This window comes from Lepeophtheirus salmonis, chromosome 6 (genome assembly GCF_016086655.4).
Source record: "Lepeophtheirus salmonis chromosome 6, UVic_Lsal_1.4, whole genome shotgun sequence".
Taxonomy (NCBI): domain Eukaryota; kingdom Metazoa; phylum Arthropoda; class Copepoda; order Siphonostomatoida; family Caligidae; genus Lepeophtheirus; species Lepeophtheirus salmonis.
In genome coordinates, this window is record NC_052136.2 from 21364876 (window position 1) to 21375653 (window position 10778).

Here is a 10778-nt window from a genome sequence, read left to right on the forward strand (position 1 = left end):
TATCTCTCTGAAGAGCAATTTCCAGGGAATTAAAAACTCTAGAATATATTTAATGATGTTTAAAGGCTAAAACTTTGCAAACATCCTTTTTTTCATCTATAGGATCCATAAAATTGGTAGCAAAAAAAAATCACTCTTCAAGCGGAACATCTTAATGTGCATTGAAGCTAAATATATACTGAAGTTTTTCATTTCCTTGGAACATTCTCATTCAAGGAGATTTTTCGAAAACCAGTCTATAAACTTAAATATTATTGGAAATTTTGAGAAAAGATAAGGTATGCCAAGAATTTAGTAAGTCTCCAAATAACACTTTATACTAATGATTTTCATAACCCTTGATTGGATTAGAACTACTTATTAGAGTGTCTGAGTATATAGAACTTTTTTTCTTTAAAATGTAAATTTATTCTGGCACTCAAATAGTCCTAATGAATCAACATTAAAAGTATCAAGAATACAAAAAAAATTTATATATCAGATAGATTATTCACGAACAATATAATAATTTAAAAAATTCTGACTTTAAAATAGATACACCAATTTCCAATTTCTTAGCCTGGATTGGATATAAACAATACTGTAGTTTCAAAGCCACTACATATTGTTTAGTTTACTTTTTGATCTGTGGACTTCCAATGGTTTTCTAAAAATTATTCCTAATTTTGCTACCAGTGTATCACATATTAATAGTAGGATTTTACATTAATATAAAAGTTGCAATATTGGTTTTTTCTTCTTCTTTTTAAATGGAGCACAGTGTACCATCACTTAAAAAAGCTGATACTTCTAGGTTACTAGTATTTAAATGGAAATTTGTACTTAAGAGAGATGCCATCAAACCAATTTTTAAAATCCAAGAAAGAATAAGTCTAATTGAACCAGCATTATAGAATAATTTGGTATCCTGTGATTCCATTAGAATAATTGGTTAAGCCTACTGATTAAGCGTTATCATCTTCTAAAAATTGTCCTACAGATAGATCCTGTGAGACCAATATCTACATAAATTTGGCATCCTTTGAATTCCAGGATAAGATAGTAAATATTAAATATATCTATAATTAACAATAGAAACCATAAATTTTCAAAAAATCAATAAAGATCCAAAGTTAATTAAGATATAGTGTAATATTCATTTTTAGGTTTGATGTATGCGTTTGGTGGTGCAATATTTTTTGTGGATGTGCATATCACCTAAATTGCAGATGAAACGATAACACATTTATCTCTAAGTTAATCTTTAAAACAACTTTCCAAGAAGTACATAATGGAAGCTTTTATTATGAAATGATTAACATTTACTGGAAAATACTTTTTTTCTCAGGAATTTTTCGTAGGTGTAAATCCTTGATAAATTCTGGTAGAGAAACTCTGACATTATATTGTCAGCCAGTGAATCGATGTATAAACATTTTTTGAAATGTTTATACAAAATGTTTTTTGCAAGATATGTGCAACGCTCTTAATAGATATATTATTTTGGCTGGGTAAACGATCCACATTTTTAGGATAAATAACGAGGACCGACAGTTAAAATTTGTTAAAATATAATGGGACTACCCTAAAAATAATACATATTTCATAGAAATTTTATCAAAAATGAATTTATAACTTCATTTTGATCAAAATCTCCATGAACTATTAAGTAATTTTAAGATTTTTGAATAAAATAAATATTTATCCATTTTGATAAGGTTGTGTGGGATACATACATTAACCATTTGTAGCAAATTCAATGCCATTTGAAAGAATAATTCATTAAGCCATGCTTACAAAAACAAGTGAAATAATCCAAATAAGAATGGAACATTCTGTTACAAAAAACTAGAAATATCTGTAAACATTCTCTACAAATGTGTTAAGATTAATCCTTTAATATGAATATGTTAAAAAATGAAAGATTATTTACTAGTCAAGACTTCAAAAGCAGATTTGGTAGTAGGCACAGATCGGAATCTTCCTAGGGATCTTAATGAATATGCCATCATAAAAAAAATACAATAAATAATTTATTCAAGCAGATGCTACAAGACAACAATAAATTCGACGTTTGAGTAATTTCTCGGAAAATTGCTGTTTATTTCAACTTATAAACATTTGAATTTTAGCTATATAACAGATAATAATAACATAGAAATGTAGTAAAATCAACCTCATTTCGTTTTGTGTATCATTTCAGCTAAGTATGATAATACCTTAATTTATAAAGGGTGGTGCAGGATGAAGAAGAAAATGAACAAAAAGTTGTTTTTATGTCGTTTTGTCTTTAATTTTTATTTTGTTCATTACTCATGTCAGATATTTTTAGTGATTCTATTTTACTAAGTTAAATAAATAGGTTTGTTATAATTAGGAATAAAGATATCCCTTTTGGGCTTCTAAAAATAAGACGATAGTTTTAAAAATGTGGGGTATGGACAATCTTATTCCAATAACGATGGGTTAAGAACACATTGGTGTCGGACCGAGTCCAAACACTTATATATATATATATCTTGTATACCTACAAACAGCAATCATATTTACGTATAATTTTATTTATATACGATACATACAACTTTATGGACCCCCCTAGATAGATAGATACTTCTTGGCAGTAAATATACTTTTTTTTTTGTTAATACAAATTGATGATGATTTTATTATCAAACTTCTACAAGTCCAAAATACACACATGCTTTGAGGGTCTAAATATATATGTTATGTATAGTACATACATAGACCCAGATATGTATGCATGAATAATGTCGTAAAAACATAGAATGAAGACATTAAACAACACACAAACTTTTTGCATGGAAGAAATTAGGGTTAATACCATTTATTAGGTCAAGAGTACTTTTGGCACGATACCACTAAATTTGTACCAGTACCAAAATTAGTATCGATACTATTCCAACTAAAACAATAAAACAACAAGAATGGGGCTCTCTGTAGTGTGCAAAACCTCCCCCTAAAATTAAATTGAGTTACGTATCTCAAATTATTCCAAAGTTATGGTCAATTATTAATTTGTAAAATTTTGTTTTACCTTGACCTTTATATTTGATCCATCAAAATTTTAACCAAGTTTAATCAAAATTGATCCGTAAATTTTCTCATAGCCCTGTTGACTAAATATCCAACAATCAGAGGCAAAAACATAACCTCCTTTCAACTTTGTTCAAGGAAGTAAAAGGACGTTGGTATGCAATTCATATGGCCTTGAAAGAACTTAGCCAGGACATTTGTTAGGTATTTTGGAAGGGAGGTTAACTCAAAGTTCGATACCTTTATAGAAGACAGTTTTCCTTTCTTTTATAAAGGACAATTTTATGGCACAGAAATTAACATTTTTGGCGGGACAATTGTGTTTTTTGGAATGTACAGGATATTCCAGTCTTAGAACCGGCCATATTTATGATAGAAATATGCTTTTAGTATCAAAAATTCACTCAATGGTTTTATGTTAAAGTAACATTAGATTTGCATGGTTGAATTAGTGCTAAATGAAGTAACTAACATGAATATTTTTTTAGTGTAATATGGAACTCTTCACAAAATCAAAAAATATTTTTATCATAATTTCTTATCCAATCCTTCATCCTCAAATGGGGCTCCTCCAAAGATATGCCTCTCGAAACATAAAAACATTGAAAATTATTGCTTTCTCTTAGTTATACACTAATTACACCATCAAATTCAAGCTTTTCACCCCCAAAAACAACTAATTTGATACCAAAATCATACTTCCATCATCAATATGACCTCTAAAATCTGTGATTAAAGTTTTTCAATATGTGAACACCACCTAGTGGTTCAAATTTTAAATAAAGCCATATCTCGCTAACCGATTGGCCAATTTTAAAATTACTTTTTGGAAGTGCAAGATTAAATGAATATATGACATTTTTTAAAATTTATTCACATAATTCATGCAATGGGTATATTATTGCATTTGTTGAAATATAATGGAAATAATCTCAAACGATTTTCTCACGTTATGGACCAATTTTCTCCCCACTCCAATATATAGTTTTTTCTCATTATGAAATAAAACAATATTCTAATAACGTCATTTGGGTAAGAAGTTGGGGATATAGATATTTCAAATGAAACTGTCGTGAATATTGATATCATTAGTAATGTACTAAATAAATGATTATTTTAGGGAGATAAATAAAACCAATTTTTATTCAAAAATAAATTAAAAACGTGAAATATATTCCTATTTCATACCCAAGTGACTTCATTGTATAGCAATACGGCTAAGATGTATTGGTCCATTTTTTTCAGTTTAAATCAATTTCATAAGAACAATATTTTCTATCTCTTCGAGATGGATAATTTCATTCTATCGATCTTCACATCTTGGGTTATGACGTAATTTGATATAATCAGTTTAAATCAATTTCTAAGAACAATATTTTCCCGCCTCCCCAATATTAATTCCATAGACCGGTTTACCATTTTCAAACCAAATCCTAACACTAGAAATATGTAGATATAGTAATTAAGCCATGTTTAAATAATAAAAAACGCACAAGAACAAGGAGGCGTTTCTATAAATATAAAAAAAAGTCATGCATCTACATAAATATATTTGAATGAAAATAGAAAAACATGTTTATGTGAGAGGTGTTTATTATTTTCGAGTTACAAGGTTTTTTTCTTCTCTGTTTTGACGTGATATATCTTAATATTACAAGGACATGAACGGCAAAGTAGTATGAAGGTGTGACCGTCTGATACGACCAAAAAGACTCGAATGAAAGACAGTTGAAATAATAATGAAAAAAAAAGAACATTATCAAAATTATGATCACTCTTTCACACAACCTCGAGTTAATACCTAAAATAAAAAGGAATAGGGCTGAGATTTTATAGGAGAATAAAATGTTTATGTAATTACATGAGAAAAAATATGAACTTAGTGCAGTAAACAATTTTAAAACTATTGTTATTTAGTGCGGTTTCTTTGACATATCGTAGAAAGAAAATAAAAATCATATTTAATTCAATATGAAGCATACTATTTACGTATAACCAATCAAAAGAGAGAGTCAAATGATGAAAAAAAGTATCTGCCTTGGGGTTCAATTTTTAAACCATGTTTCTTCTTTTCCTAATAGCCATTTCTTATACTCTCAAGTCAAATCTTTATTTTTTTAATGTTATTATCACGTTTATTATTATAACTTACCTTAACAATAATTATGGCTGGTCAAATTATTATTCATTAGACATGCATAATTTTATGTCTTACTCCCCGCTAAAAAAAATATATATTTGAGATAACGAAAGAGAGAGAGTTGAATGAAAAAGTTATTTTGTCAATTGGCTATAGAGAAAAGTTGGACATCTTACATACAAAAAAGTTCGACTTTGTTGAAGCTCTTCTAAACAAAGGTTCAGCGTCAGTATTTCCTTATATGACCATCATTTGAGTGAGGATGGTGCCCAATAAAAATAACGCTTAGCCTTTATTTTGTACTGTGTATGGACCTAATGAATAAAAAACTATCAAATTGAAATATACTTATTGATGTTCACAATTTGGAAATACACGACATCAATAACAATTCTATAAAATTGGACTAAAAACAAATTTTATATGAGGCCGATTAAGAACAAACTTAAGGGTTTGTCGGACCGATTTAGACCGAAATCCAACACAAGTTGTCGTGGAGACCAAGACATGTTACAACTTACGGAATGATAAAAATAATATTTGGTATTTAATATGAAATATAGGTGCATGTTACTCAAATATAGCTGTAAAAAAAATGATGCTACATTCCCAAACTACAGGCTGTCACACCACCTTGCGGATAATATAGTAATCTTAGTTTAATCATGCTATATTGGAGTTACTATGGATAACTTACCATAAATAGAATAGATAAATACTACTACCTAAAAAAGTAATTAATGTATTTCTTAATCAATTTAGATATTTTCTTAGAACGTCCGGAGAAGCATTTACATACATATAACACCCTGATTGACAGATTGTCACATTATCTAATAGTTATAATCGTTTCATCCATCCAACGGTGAATTAACAGAAATATTTTATTTCTCTTTACAACTCTCTCGTATACTATATACTTTTTTTTTTATTTACGATGTAATGAATTACGTTTTATGATCAATTTGAGTTATTTGATTTATAGCACCTTTAAAAAAAAACACACAATCTTTTATTATGTACCTCACTCAGTTCCTCAAATTAATCACCTATTTAAGTAACTTAATTTTTTTATGATGACTTTATTACCGGGTTTTATTTATTTAGTGACAAAGTGTAGTTTTTTATTTAATATGTATATTAGACTGTCCCGATTTAAGTTTGATATTTTTTTTCCACGGCCCAAAGACTTTGTCTGTTGAGGACAACAGTAAAACTGACGTTGGTAAAGTTTGACACCTCTCCGATCATTTTTGGAGTGATACTGGCCGTTTAATTTTTATTTTTGAGTTTAAATGGGTAATTTTTTAAGCCTCTGGTACCCTTCTAAATAGGATGCTATGAGTCAACAATTGTACTTTTTAGTGTTAGATTTATCAGTAATAAAATATTGAGCAGATTGTATTGAATAATTTAATTTTTGGAAAAGGGGTTGGGTTTTGGATTTTTTTTTTTTTTTCGTAAAAAAAAATAAAATATTGCATTTTTAAGAGATAAATTTCAAAAATCTATTTTTTTCAAAAATCGACAGATGCTCACAAAAAAAATACAAAATTTGGAACAAAAGTTCAAATATAAAATTTTTTGTAAAATAAATTCAAAATCCTTAGCTATTTACAATAAAGGTATTTTTTTTCGAAAAAAATTTCAAATGTTAAATTTATTGACATCTTTCTTCATAATTTGCCCGAATGACCTTTCTTTTAAAAAAAATCTTAAGATCTATTTTTTGGAAAATAATTTTCACCCTTACAAAAAAATTATAGTAAAAATTATTTATTTATAATTCTCTCCTGCCACCTTCAACGAACCTCCATGAAAGTTCCTCCTTTTTGTTTAATAACTATCACTTCAACCAAGGAATAATCTATACATGGAATATGCACTCCTTTTTTCTCTTTGTTTCTGTATACCAACTTATGGTTTTTTTTTCTATTAGTAGAATAGAAATTAAATGAAACATGAATTGAATTAAAACAAACGTGAAATGAATTTCCTAAGGAAAATAAATGACTTATTTTATTAATTTATACACTAAAGACAGAAAATATGGACAAAAAAAAATCTATTATTTCTTAAGACAATCATTACTCGATTATTTTGATTTATTTCATAATTATTCCACTCTAACAAAATCACCGTTATTTTGAACAACTATGGAAGAAAAAATTAAAAGAAGAAAAGAGAGCATTTCCCATTTAGTATAGTATATTCAATTGCTTCAACTAGGTTAAAATTGCTATGTTATGTGATCTGTACTACGTCAAAAATGGTCTGAAAGACTCCAAACTTTGGTAATGTTCGTTTTTGGTTGTCTCAAGAAAAAAAGGTATTTGAGCATGGGGAAAAAAATACTAGCCCAAAAACGGGACAGTCTTGTGTATATTAAAGTATCCCATTCCCAAAGGAAATTGTCTTTGAGCGGGATATTATAATTCTTTGTATATTATGGGATCCCGGTAATGAATAATAAATACTCTGGAATTTAAGTACAGTTAAACCTTGATCATACGGACCCCGCTCCAATGAATTTCAGATGCAACAGATATAATCTGCTACACCAAATGTTGTCTTCTTGACGTTTACTGATCCTTATTTGTTTAAATTAAATGAGTTAATGAAGAAAGAAGACTTGTATTTAAATCAAGTTTAAAACAATGGCAACCAACCTTTATCTTGGAGGTCACTGTCGAAAAATTGGGAAGTATTTACAACAAAGGAACGGCTTTTAAGCAAAACAGTAAATTAAATTAACTAAGCCTTGACAAAAAATTGTTAAATACACGAATAATTCCTAAACGAGGCATTATCAAAATAAATAAAGTATGGCATAGAATCACAACAAATCACTGCTAATAAAATTTAGTTTCATAAGAATAAAAAACATTTTTATAAATCTCCAGGTTGTGTAATACCTCACTAACAGAGAAGAAATTATCAATTTTTAGCTTAGTTTATCCATCCATTATTAATTCTCGATAAACTTCATTTTTATCATTCTTTATAATCGAACACTGTTATCTTTTTTGAATTATTTAACCCAATCTGACTCGCAACGTAGAATCTTAAATAGTAAGTGATGAACGAGCTATTCTTTGATAGAGTTGTTTGTTACATAATTTTGGGATACACAACCTTAAGTTGTAACTCTGTGAGGAAGGGGTGATCAATGATTCAATTTGTTTAGTTTCCATATTTATTTTGGGTTTACCATATCATTCTACGATAAGTTTATAAACTCAAATTTAGGTCAAGGCATTGTCGTTGCAATTCGATTTCTCATTGTAGGATTGCTCATTGAGTTATTTCTAAAACCGAGGCATGTAATAAGGATGAACAATCTTAGAAAAGATGGATTTCATAAAAAAAGAATTGGATGATACCTTACATGCTTGATAAACTTAAGCCATGGAATATCAATCAATTTCTTCAATTGATTGCAAAAGAGGTACATCTAGTATGCTGTGTGCCAACATGTCCATCCCTAAAAGTCCTTTATGAAAGTATATTATATAATAATTTAATGTGAGATTTATCGTAGATGTGAAACCCTGAGATATTACGGTATTCCGAGAGAAAACTGTAGTATATATTGGAATGTAATTCTTATAAAAAAGACAGATTTTACAAATGATACATCATAGAATATAAACCTAAAGACTAAAAGAAGGAAAAAATTATTAAATTGAATATTTCAATAAAAAATATATTATTCTGATATATGTATATACTTTTTTTTTTTTTTTAAATCTTTATTGTCAAATTTAATTTATCACCATGACTTTATTTCGTGAATTTGTTCCACAGAGAGCCTCGTCGTTCTCTATACGTACATATATAAATAATGTTATTATTTCCTAAATTAAATTTTTATATATTAAATTACATATAAAAAAATAGCAAAGTATCTATTGTATGTGTGTTTCATTTTGCTATGGTTTATAAATTTACTTGTATGCGAATTGATATTGGTACATATATGTATATATGAATATATTTTATGCAATTTTTTTATATACATACATATATAATAACATACGCCTTGAATAGATTGTGATATCATAATTGAGCCTCTTTTTTAACGACCCATTGGTTTTTTTATACCTTTATTAATAAAGCTATGTTTGTCTAAATGTTTTAGTAACAACAAGGCTGTGTAACTCAACGCGTCATATTCAAAAAAAGAAAGATATGGCATTTCAATACAGAAGGAAGCTAAAATGATTTTTCGCGCAATTGAATTTGGATTACATTTGTACTTTTGACGAATATTCGTCAACTTCGATCAACATACTATTCTTAATTACCCTTTGAGGGATCATTTTTGTACTTAAAGTACCTAAAATTGCAAAAAAAAAAAAAATAAGAAATCATAAATTTTATTTAAATTGTCATATTGATATAAATCATAATTCAATAAATAAAGATATTAAATTATACTGAAAATATTTTGCCATCTTAATTTATCCTACAAAGTGGAGTACAAAGCCTATCATTGACTAAAAATATGCTGTAAATTATTGAACTTAATATGAATTTTAAAAAAAATATTTGGATACTCTCATTTTCTTGAATTTTGCTCAAGTTTGTTTATATGTTGATGTACAACAATTATTTAAGAAAAACAAAAATTCATGGTCAATTATACGACGTTGGATACTTTAGGGTTTATATATCTTGATTCAAGACGGAAGGACTAAAAATATGTTGAAAAATATGTCTTTTAGTATCCGTGGTTTTCTAATTTTTGTAATTGTATATTGAATATTTGTTAATTGTATCAAAATCGAATATTTATTTGAAAATAAACAATTTTTTCTTTATTTCAGATCCGAAATCCTCACAAGTCATTATTTTTATTGAGTCTCCCAATCTTTTCTCCAACAAGGCATAAGAAAAAAAGACTACAAAACCATTGATAGTTCTCAACTATAGAATAAATATGGAAATTGTTAACAACTTAACTAAAAATCCTCCAACTTCAACCAGTCAACGTTCAGAACACTTATTATAATTGCTCTAAGTTTTTAAGTAAGAGCTCATTCAAATATCGTCTATCAACGTTACGAACACTGTGAATAGAAAAAAAGTAAAAATAAAATAAAATATAGTATGAATTTATAAATAAGTGTCGTGCTCATTTTAGTAATGTGTGTAAGGAAGAAATAAAGTAATATGATATAGATTAGACTCTTGATAAACTATGGCAGCATGGGATGAGTGCATTATCGTTATTCTTTCTTGTTCTTTTTTTTTTTTTTTTTTTTTTGAAGAAAGATGGAGTATGCTGCTTAATAATGCAAATATACTAAATGATACAACATCTAAAAGTTTGGAAATAGAAAAAAAAACGTATTATTCATATAACCTCACTAATTTATCCCATTGTTATAAATTTATTGGATGACACCTTCGGATGTAATCCAAGGGAGTTGTCAAACAAATGTTTCCATTTTGTATACTCTAGTTTGTGTCAAAATACAATATTCATCATTAAAATATTGGTAAACTATATTCTTTGATTGCAATCAGCACCACTTATTAGGGAGCACTTTTTTTAGGGGTCCCTTTTATAATGTGAAGCCCCGTGCTGGATACAGTTTTT

General features: G+C 27.9%; 1 long non-coding RNA gene across 1 annotated transcript in view; it reads left to right on the forward strand.

Annotated features, from left to right (window-relative positions):
- Positions 1–10297, forward strand: part of LOC139905736 (uncharacterized) — a 36300-nt gene extending 26003 nt beyond the window's left edge. The window contains exon 2 of the long non-coding RNA XR_011780763.1: positions 10003–10297. This is a non-coding gene — a long non-coding RNA (uncharacterized lncRNA). The remainder of the gene's footprint in view (positions 1–10002) is intronic.
- The last annotated feature ends 481 nt before the right edge of the window (positions 10298–10778 follow it).